The following is a 12783-nucleotide window of genomic DNA, read 5'->3' as shown; positions in this document are numbered from 1 at the left end:
AATTTTTTTTTAGAACCTTAGAATGCATATATGTAGGATAGAATCACTATAATTTTTTTTGATAGCCTTAGAACACATATATGCATAATTGAATCACAATGAATTTTTTTTGACAACCTTAGAACACATATATGCATGATTAAATCACTATGAATTTTTTTTGATAGCATTAGAACACATATATACAAGATTGAATCACTATTAATGTTTTTGACAGCCTTTGAACATATATACGCATGATTGAATGTTTATGAAATTTTTTTGACATCCTAAGAACACATATATGCATGATTGATTCACTATGAATTTTTTTTTACAGACTTAGAAAGCTTATATGCACGATAGGATCACTACAATTTTTTTTTGATAGCCTTAGAACACATATATTCACAATTGAATCACAATGAATTTTTTTTGACAACCATAGAACACATATATGCAAGATTGAATCACTATGAATTTTTTTGATACCCCGATCACACATATATGCATGATTCAATCACTACATTTTTTTTTGACAGCCTTTGCACACATATATGCTTGATTGAATCACAATGAAATTTTTTGATAGCCTTATAACACATATATGCATGATTGAATCAGTACGAAATTTTTTTTGACTGCCTTAGAATACATATATGAATGATTGAATCACTATGATTTTTTTTATAGCCTTAGAACACATATATGCATGATTGAATCACTACAAAATTTATTGGACAACCTTAGAAAACAAATATGCATGATTGAATCACTAAGAAATTTTTTTATTGCATTAGAACACATATATGCAACATTGAATCATTATTAAATTTTTTTGACAGCCGTAGAACACAAATATTCATGATTGAATCACTATGATTTTTTTTTTACAACAGTAGGAGGCATATATCTTTGATTGAATCACTATGATTTTTTTTTGAAAGCCTTAGAACACATATATGCATGATTAAATCACTGTGAAATTTTTTTGATAGCCTTAGAACACATATATTTATGAATCAATCACTATGATTTTTTTTAGACAACCATAGAACACATATATGCATTATTGAATCACTATCAATTTTTTTTGACAACCTTAGCACACATACATGCTTGATTGAACCACTAAGAAATTTTGTAGACATCCTTAAAACACATATATACATGAATTAATCACTGTGAATTTTTTTTGATAACCTTAGAACACATATATGCTTGATTAAATAACTATGATTTTTTTTTTACTGCCTTATAACACATATATGAATGACTGAATTACTATGAATTTTTTTTGACAGCCTTTGGACACATATATGCAAGATTGAATCACTATAATTTTTTTTTACAGCATTAGAACACATATATGTATGATTGAATCACTATGAAATTTTTTTGAGAGCCTTAGAACACAAACATGCATGACTGAATCACCATAATTTTTTTTTGATAACCCTTGAACACAAATATTCATGATTGAATCACTATGAATTTTTTTTGACAACAGTAGGAGGCATATATCTTTGATTGAATCACTATGAGTTTTTTTTGAAAGCCTTAGAACTCGTATATGCATGATTAAATCACTGTGATTTTTTTTTGATAGCCTTAAAACACATATATGCATGAATCAATCACTATGATTTTTTTTGACAACCGTAGAACACATATATGCATTATTGAATCACTATCAATTTTTTTTGACAACCTTAGCAAACATACATGCTTGATTGAACCACTATAAAATTTTGTTGACAACCTTAGAACACATATATGCATGAATTAATCACTGTGAAATTTTTTTGATAACCTTAGAACACATATATGCTTGATTAAATCACTATGAATTTTTTTTGACTGCCTTAGAACACATATATGAATGACTGAATTACTATGAAATTTTTTTGACAGCCTTTGGACACATATATGCAACATTGAATCACTATAAAAAATTTTTGACAGCATTAGAACACATATATGAATGATTGAATCACTATGAATTTTTTTTGAGAGCCTTAGAACAAAAACATGCATGACTGAATCACCATAATTTTTTTTTGATAACCCTTGAACACAAATATGCGTAATTGAATCACTATGAATTTTTTTTTACAGCCTTAGAACACTTATACGCATGATTGAATCTCTATCTAATTTTTTTGACAGCGTTAGAACCGATATATGCAAGATTGAATCACTATGAATTTTTTTTTGACATCCAAAGAACACATAAATGCATGAATGAATCGCTATGAAATTTTTTTGACAGCCTTAGAACACATATATGCATGATTAAATCACTACAAAATCTTTCTGACAGCCTTAGAACACATATATGCATGATTGAATCACTACAATTTTTTTTGACAACCTTAGAACACAAATATGCATGATTGAATCACTATGAATTTTTTTTACAGTATTAGAACACATATATGCAAGATTGAATCACTATGAAATTTTGTTGACATCCTAAGAACACATATATGCATGATTGAATCACTATGAAATTTTTTTGACCGCATTAGAACACATATATGTATGATTGAATCACTATGAAATTTTTTTGACAACCTTAGAACATATAAGAACATGATTGATTCACAATGAAATTTTTTCACAGCCTTGGAAAACATATATGCATGATTGAATCTCTTTGAAATGTTTCTGATAGTACTACATCACATATATGCAAGATTGAATCACTATGATTTGTTTTTGACATCTGAAGGGCTAATATATGCATGATTTAGTCACTATGAATTTTTTTTATAGTATTAGAACACATATATACGTGATTGAATCACTACTAATCTTTTTTGAAAGCCTTAGAACACATATATGCAAGATTAAATCGCTATGAAATTTTTTTGACATCCTAAGAACACATATATCCATGATTGAATCACTACAATTTTTTTTTGACAGTATTAGAACTCATATATGTATGATTGAATCGCTATAATTTTTTTTATGCATGAATGAATCACTATGATTTTTTTTTGATATCCCTATCACACATATATGCATGACTAAATCACTATAATTTTTTTTTGACAGCCTTAACATACATATATGCTTGATTGAATCACTATGAATTTTTTTTGATAGCATTATAACACATATATGCAAGATTGAATCACTATGAAATTTTTTTGACTGCCTTAGAACACATATATGAATGATTGAATCACTATGAATTTTTTTTTACAGCCTTGGAACACATATATGCATGATTGAATCACTGTAATTTTTTTTTGACAACCTTAGAACACAAATATGCATGATTGAATCACTATGATTTTTTTTTACAACATTAGAACACATATATGCAAAATTGAATCACTATGAATTTTTTTTGGCATCCTAAGAACACTTATATGCATGATTGAATCAATATGAATTTTTTTGACCGCAATAGAACACATATATGTCTGATTGAATCACTATGAAATTTTGTTGAGGGCCTTAGAACATATATGCACTTGATTGAGTAAGAATGAATTTTTTTTGATAGCCTTAGAAAACATATATGCATGATTGAATGTTTATGAAATTTTTCTGATAGCTCTAGCACACATATATGCAAGATTGAATCACTGTGATTTTTTTTTGACATCCTAAGAGCACATATATGCATGATTGAATCACTATGATTTTTTTTTGATAGTATTAGAATGCATATGTACGTTATTGAGTCACTATTAATCTTCTTTGAAAGCCTTAGAACACATATATGCAAGATTGAATGACTATGAAATTTTTTTGACATCCTAAGAACACATATATGCATGATTGAATCACTACAATTTTTTTTTTACAGTATTAGAACACATATATGTATGATTGTATCGCTATAATTTTTTTTAACAGCCTTAGAACACATATATGCATGATTGAATCACTGTGAATTTTTTTTGATAACCCTATCACACAAATATGCATGATTAAATCACTACAATTTTTTTTGACAGCCTTAACACACATATATGCTTGATTGAATCACTATGAATTTTTTTATAGCATTATAACAAATATATGCAAGATTGAATCGCTATAAAAATTTTTTGGCTGCCTTAGAACACATGTGAATGATTGAATCACTATGATTTTTTTTTACAGCATTAGAACACATATATGCATGATTGAATCACTGTAATTTTTTTTGACAACCTTAGAACACAAATATGCATGATTGAATCACTATGAATTTTTTTTACAGCATTAGAACACATATATGCAAGATTGAATCACTATGAATTTTTTTTGGCATCCTAAGAACACTTATATGCATGATTTAATCAATATGATTTTTTTTGACCGCATTAGAACACATATATGTCTGATTGAATCACTATGAAATTTTGTTGATGGCCTTAGAACATATATGCACATGATTGAATAAGTGAATTTTTTTGACAGCTTTAGAAAACATATATGCATGATTGAATCTTTATGAAATTTTTCTGATAGCTCTAGAAAACATATATGCAAGATTGAATCACTATGATTTTTTTTTACATCCTAAGAGCACATATATGAATGATTGAATGACTGATTTTTTTTTATAGTATTAGAACACAGATATACGTGATTGAATCACTATTATTATTTTTTTAATGCCATAGAAAACATATATGCAAGATTGAATCACTATGAAATTTTTTTGACATCCTAAGAACACGTATATTCATGATTGAATCACTATGTATTTTTTTTATAGCCTTAGAATACATATATGTAGGATATAATCACTATAATTTTATTTGACAGCCTTAGAACACATATATGCATAATTGAATCACAATGAATTTTTTTTTACAACCTTAGAACACTTATATGCATGATTGAATCACTATGAATTTGTTTGATATCCCTATCACACATATATGCATGATTGAATCACTAGAAAATGTTTTTGACATCCTTAACACACATATATGCTTGATTGAATCACTATAAATTTTTTTTGATAGCCTTATAACATATATATGCATGATTGAATCACTACGACTTTTTTTTGGATGCCTTAGAACACATATATGAAAGATTGAATCACTATGAAATTTGTTTTACAGCCTTAGAACACATATATGCATGATTTAATCACTACTAAATTTTTTTGACAACCTTAGAACACAAATATGCATGACTGAATCACTATGAATTTTTTTTTAGAGCATTAGAACACAAATATGCAAGATTGAATCCCTATGAATTTTTTTTGACAACCTTAGAACACATATATGCATGATTGAATCACTATGATTTTTTTTACAACATTATGACACATATATGCTTGATTGAATCACTATGAAATGTTTTTGACAGCCTTAGAACACATATATGCATTAATCAATCACTATGAATTTTTTTTTGCAACCATAGAACACATATATGCATTATCGAATCACTATAAAATTTTTTGACAACCTTAGCACACATATATGCTTGATTGAATTACTATGAATTTTTTTTTACAGCCTAAGAACACATATATGAATGATTAAATCACTACAAAAATTTTTTGACTGCCTTAGAACACATATATGAATGATTGAATTATTAGGAACTTTTTTTGACAGCGTTGGGACACATATATGCATGATTGAATCACTACATTTTTTTTGACAGCTTTAGAACACATATATGTATGATTGAATCACTATGAATTTTTTTTGACCGCCTTAGAACAGAAACATGCATGATTGAATCACTATGATTTTTTTTGATAAACTTAGGATACAAATATGCATGATTGAATCACTATGAATTTTTTTGACGGCCTTAGAACACATATTCTCATGATTGAATCTCTATGAATTTTTTTTTACAGCATTAAAACCCATATATGCAAGATTGAATCACTATGAAATTTTTATGACATCCTAAGAAAACATAGATGCATGATTAAAACGCTATGAAATTTTTTGGACAGCCTTAGAACACATATATGCATGATTGAATCGCTACGAAATCTTTCTGACAGCCTTAGAACACATATATGCATGATTGAATCTCTATGAATTGTTTTTGACAGCACTAGAACACATATATGCAAGATTGAATCACAATGAATTTTTTTTGGATAGCCTTAGATCACATATATGCATGAATGAATCACTATGATTTTTTTTTGACAACCGTAGAACACAAATATGCATTATTGAATGAATGTAAACTTTTTTGATGACCTTAGCACGCATATATGCTTGATTGAACCACTATGAATTTTTTTTGAAAGACTTTGAACTTATAAATGCATGATTGAATCACTGTGAAAATTTTTTGAGTGCCTTACAAAACATATATGAGTGATTGAATCACTTTGAATTTTTTTTTACAGTATTAGAACACTTATATGCATGATTGAATCTTTACAATTTTTTTTAGACAGCATTAGAACACATATATGTATGATTGAATCACTATAAATTTTTTTAACAGCCTTATAATACATATATGCATGAATGAACACTATAATTTTTTTTTGATATCCTTATCACACATATGTGCATGATTGAATCACTATAATTTTTTTTTGACAGCCTTTGCACACATATATGTTTAATTGAATCACTATGATTTTTTTGATAGCCTTATAACCCAGATATGCATGATTGAATAACTATGGAATTTTTTTGACTGCCTTAGAACACATATATGAATGATTGAATCACTTTGATTTTTTTTTTAACCTCCTTAGATAACAAATATGCTTGATTGAATCACTACAAATTTTTTTTGACAACTTTAAAACACAAATATGCATGATTGAATCACTAAGAATTTTTTTTACAGCATTAAAACACATATATGCAAGATTGAATCACTTTGAATTTTTTTGACAGTCGTAGAACCCAAATATGCTTGATTGAATCACTATGATTTTTTTTTTGGCAACATTAGGATGCATATATGCTTGAATGAATCACTATAAATTTTTTTTGACATCCTTAGAACACATATATGCATGATTAAATCACTGTGATAGCCTTGGAACACATGATTTTTTTGATAGCCTTGGAACACATATATGCATGAATCAATCCCTATGATTTTTTTTTGACAATCGTAGAACACATATATGCATTATTGAATCACTATAAATTTTTTTTTACAACCTTAGCACACATACATGCCTGATTGAATTACTATGAAATTTGTTTGGCAGCCTTAGAACACTTATATGCATGAATTAATCACTATGAATTTTTTTTGATAGCCTTATAACACTTATATGCATTATTAAATCAATATAAAATTTCTTTGACTGCCTTAGAACGCATATATGAATGACTGAATTACTAAGAAATTTTCTTGACAGCCATAGGAAACATATATGCAAGATTGAATCACTATAATTTTTTTTTTAGATCATTAGAACACATATATGTATGACTGAATCACTTTGAATTTTGTTTGACAGCCTTAGAACACAAATATGCATGATTGAATTACCATAAAATTTTTTGATAACCTTAGTACACAAATATTTATGATTGAATCTCTATGAAATTTTTTTGACAGCCTTAGAACACATATACGCATGATTGAATCTCTATGAAATTATGTTGACAGCATTAGAACTGATATATGCAAGATTGAATCACTATGATTTTTTTGACATCCTAAGAACACATAGATGCCTGATTGAATCGCTATGAATTTTTTTTGACAGCCTTAGAACATATATATGCCTGATTGAATCACTACGAAATCTTTCTGAAACCCACATAACATATATATGCTTGATTGAATCACTACAAATTTTTTGGACAACCTTAGAACACAAGTGTGCATGACTGAATCACTATGTAATTTGTTGTACAACATTAGAACACATATATGCAAGATTTAATCACTATGAAAATTTTTTGACATCCTAAGAACATATATATGCAAGATTGAATCACTATGAAACTTTTTTGACCGCATTATTACACATATATGTATGATTGAATCGCTATGAAATTTTGTTGTCAGCCTTAGAACATATATGCACATGATTGAATCACAATAAAATTTTTTGACAGCCTTAGAAAACATTTATTCATGATTGAATCTCTATGAAATTTTTTTGATAGCACAAGATCACATATATGAGAGATTGAATCACTATGAAATTTTTTCGATAGCATTACAACACATATATATGTGATTGAATTACTATTAATTTTTTTTGACAGCCTTAGAACACATATATGCAAGATTGAATCACTATTAAATTTTTTTGACATCCTAAGAACACATATATGCATGATTGAATCACTATAAAATTTTTTTTAAAGACTTGGGATGCATATATGTAGGATAAAATCACTATAATTTTTTTTTTACATCCATAGAACACATATATGCACGATTGAATCACAATGAAATTTTTTTGACAACCTTAGAACACATATATGCATGATTGTATCACTATGATTTTTTTTGATATCCCTATCACACATATATGCATGATTGGGTCACTACAAATTTTTTTTGACAGCCTTAACATATATATATCTTGATTGAATCACTATGAATTTTTTTGATAGTCTTATAACACATGTATGCATGACTGAATCACTACAAAATTTTTTTTACCTGCCTTAGAACACATATATGAATGATTGAATCACTATGAATTTTTTTTGACAGCCTTAGAACACATACATGCGTGATTGAATCACTACTAAATTTTTTAGACAAGCTTAGAACACAAATATGCATAATTGAATCACTATGATTTTTTTTTACAGCATTAGAACACATATATGCAAGATTGAATCCCTATGAATTTTTTTTGACAACCTTAGAACACATATATGCATGATTGAATCAATATAATTTTTTTTAGTACATTATGACACAAATATGCTTGATTGAATCACTATGAAATGTTTTTGACAGCCTTAGAACACAATTATGCATGAATCAATCACTATGATTTTTTTTTGACAACCGTAGAACACATATATGCATTACTGAATGACTATAAATTTTTTTGACCGCATTAGAACGCATATATGTATGATTGAATCATTATGAAATTTTGTTGAGAGCCTTAGAACATATATGCACATGATTGAATCACAATGAAATTTTTTGATTGCTTAGAAAATATTTATGCATGATTGAATCTCTGTGAAATTTTTCTGATAGCAGATCACATATATGCATGATTGAATCACTATGATTTTTTTTTGATATCATTAGAACCCATATATACGTGATTAAATCCCTATTAATTTTTTTTGAAAGCCTTAGAACACATATATGCAAGATTGAATCACCATGAAATTTTTTTGACATCCTAAGAACACATATATGCATGATTGAATCACTATGAATTTTTTTTATATCCCTATCACACATATATGCATGATTGAATCACTACAAAAAAAATTTGACAGCCTTAACACATATATATCTTGATTGAATCACTATAAATTTTTTTTATAGCCTTATAACTCATGTATGCATGATTGGATCACTACGGATTTTTTTTTGACTGCCTTAGAACACATATATGAATGATTGAATCACTAAGAATTTTTTTTGACAGCCTTAGAACACATATATGCATGATTGAATCACTATTAAATTTTTTTGAAAACCTTAGAACACAAATATGCATGATTGAATCACTATGAATTTTTTTATAGCATTATAACACATATATGCAAGATTGAATCCCTATGAATTTTTTTTGACAGCCTTAGAACACTTATATGCATGATTGAATAACTATGATTTTTTTTTTACAACATTATGACACATATATGCTTGATTGAATCACTATGAAATGTTTTTGACAGCCTTAGAACACATAAATGCATGAATCAATCACTATGAATTTTTTTTGACAACCGTACAACACATATATGCATTATTAAATCACTATAAAAATTTTTTTGACAACCTTAGCAAACACATATGCTTGATTGAATCACTATGATTTTTTTTTGTCAGCCTTAGAACACATATATGCATGATTAAGTCCCTGTGAAAATTTTTTAATAGCCTTAGCACACAAATATGCAAGAATCAATCATTTTGAACTTTTTTGACAACCGTAGAAAACATATATGCATTATTGAATCACTATAAATTTGTTTTGACAACCTTAGCACATATATATGCTTGACTGAATCACTATGAATTTTTTTTGACAGCCTTAGAACACATATATGCATGATTAAATCACTATAAACTTTTTTTAATGCCTTAGAACACATATATGAATGATTGAATAACTATGAATTTTTTTTGACATCCTTAGGACACATATATGCTTGATTAAATCACTAGAATTTTTTTTACTGCATTAGAACACATACATCTATGATTGAATTACTATGAATTTTGTTTGACAGTCTTAGAACACAAATATGCATGATCGAATCACCATAAAATTTTGTTGATAACCTTATAACATGAATATGCATGATTAAATCACTATAAATTTTTTTTGCCAGACTTAGAACATATGTACGCATGATTGAATCTCTATGAAATTTTTTTGACAGCAATAGAACAAATATATACAAGATTGAATCACTATGAAATTTTTTTGATAGCCTTATAACACATATATGCATGTTTGAAGAACACATATATTCATGATTAAATCACTATGAAATCTTTCTGACAGACTTAGAACACATATATGCATGATTGAATCTCTATGAATTTTTTGTCATAGCACTAGAGCACATATATGCAAGATTCAATCACTATGATTTTTTTTGACATCCTAAGAACACATATATGCATGATTGAATCACTATGAAATTTTTTTGATAGCCTTAGATCACATATATGCATGAATGAATCTCTATGAAATTTTCTTGACAGCCGTAGAACACATATACGCATTATTGAATCAATATATTGTTTTGACGACCTTAGCAGACATATATGCTTGATAGAATCACTATGAAATTTTTTTGAAAGCCTTAGAACATATATATGCATGATTGAATCACTGTGAATTTTTTTTCACTGCCTTAGAACACATATATGAATGATTGAATCACTATGAATTTTTTTTGACAATATTACAACACATATATGTATGATTTAATCACTACAATTTTTTTTTGACAGCATTAGAACACATATATGTATGATTGAATCGCTATAAATTTTTATTAACAGCCTTAGAACACATATATGCATGATTGAGTCACTATGAAAATTTTTTGATATCCCTATCACACATATATACATGATTGAATCACTACAAAAATTTTTTGACAACCTCAACACACATATATGCTTGATTGAATCACTATAATTTTTTTTTTATAGCCTTATAACACATATATGCATGATTGAATCACTATGAAATTTTTTTGACTGCCCTAGAACAAATATATGAATGATTGAATCACTATGAATTCTTTTAGAACACATATATGCTTGATTGAATCACTATAAATTTTTTTTGACAAACTTAGAACACAAATATGCATGATTAAATCACTAAGAAATTTTTTTACTGCATTAGAATACATTAATGCGACATTGAATCACTATGAATTTTTTTTGGCATCCTAAGAACAAATATATGCATGATTGAATCACTATGAATTTTTTTTTACTGCATTAGAAACCCATATATGTCTGATTGAATCACTATGAAATTTTGTTGACAGCGTTAGAACATATATGCACATGAGTGAATCATAATGAAATTTTTTTGACAGCCTTAGAAAACATATATGCATGATTGAATCAAAATGATTTTTTTTTATAGCACTAGAACACATATATAGAAGATTGAATCACTTTGAATTTTTTTTGACATCCTAAGAGCACATATATGCAAGATTGAATCACTATCAAATTTTTTGGTAGCATTAGAACACATATATACATGATTGAATCACTATTAATTTTTTTTGATAACACGTATATGCAAGATTGAATCACTATGAAATTTTTTTGACATCCTAAGAACTCATATATGGATGATTGAATCACTATGATTTTTTTTTAGAGCCTTAGAATGCATATATGTAGGATAGAATCACTATAAATTTTTTTTGATAGCCTTAGAACACATATATGCATAATTGAATCACAATGAATTTTTTTTGACAACCTTAGAACACATATATGCATGATTAAATCACTATGAATTTTTTTTGATAGCATTAGAACACATATATACATGATTGAATCACTATTAAATTTTTTTGACAGCCTTTGAACATATATTTGCAAGATTGAATCACTATGAAATTTTTTGGACATCCTAAGAACAAATATATGCATGATTGATTCACTATGAATTTTTTTTTACAGACTTAGAATGCTTATATGCACGATAGGATCACTACAATTTTTTTTTGATAGCCTTAGAACACATATATGCACAATTGAATCACAATGAATTTTTTTTGACAACCATAGAACACATATATGCATGATTCAATCACTATGATTTTTTTTGATACCCCGATCACACATATATGCATGATTGAATCTCTACAATTTTTTTTTGACAACCTTAGCACACATATATGCTTGATTGAATTATAATGATTTTTTTTTTATAGCCTTATAACACATATATGCATGATTGAATCACTACAAAGTTTTTTTTGACTGCTTTAGAATACATATATGAATGATTGAATCACTATGATTTTTTTTTTATAGCCTTAGAACACATATATGCATGATTGAATCACTACAAAATTTATTGGACAACCTTAGAAAACAAATATGCATGATTGAATCACTAAGAATTTTTTTTGCTGCATTAGAACACATATATGCAACAATGAATCACTATTAAATTTT

This window comes from Nuphar pumila, chromosome 17 (genome assembly GCF_984573655.1).
Source record: "Nuphar pumila chromosome 17, dmNupPumi1.hap1.1, whole genome shotgun sequence".
Taxonomy (NCBI): Eukaryota; Viridiplantae; Streptophyta; class Magnoliopsida; order Nymphaeales; family Nymphaeaceae; genus Nuphar; species Nuphar pumila.
Note: the sequence above shows the minus strand (reverse complement) of the source record.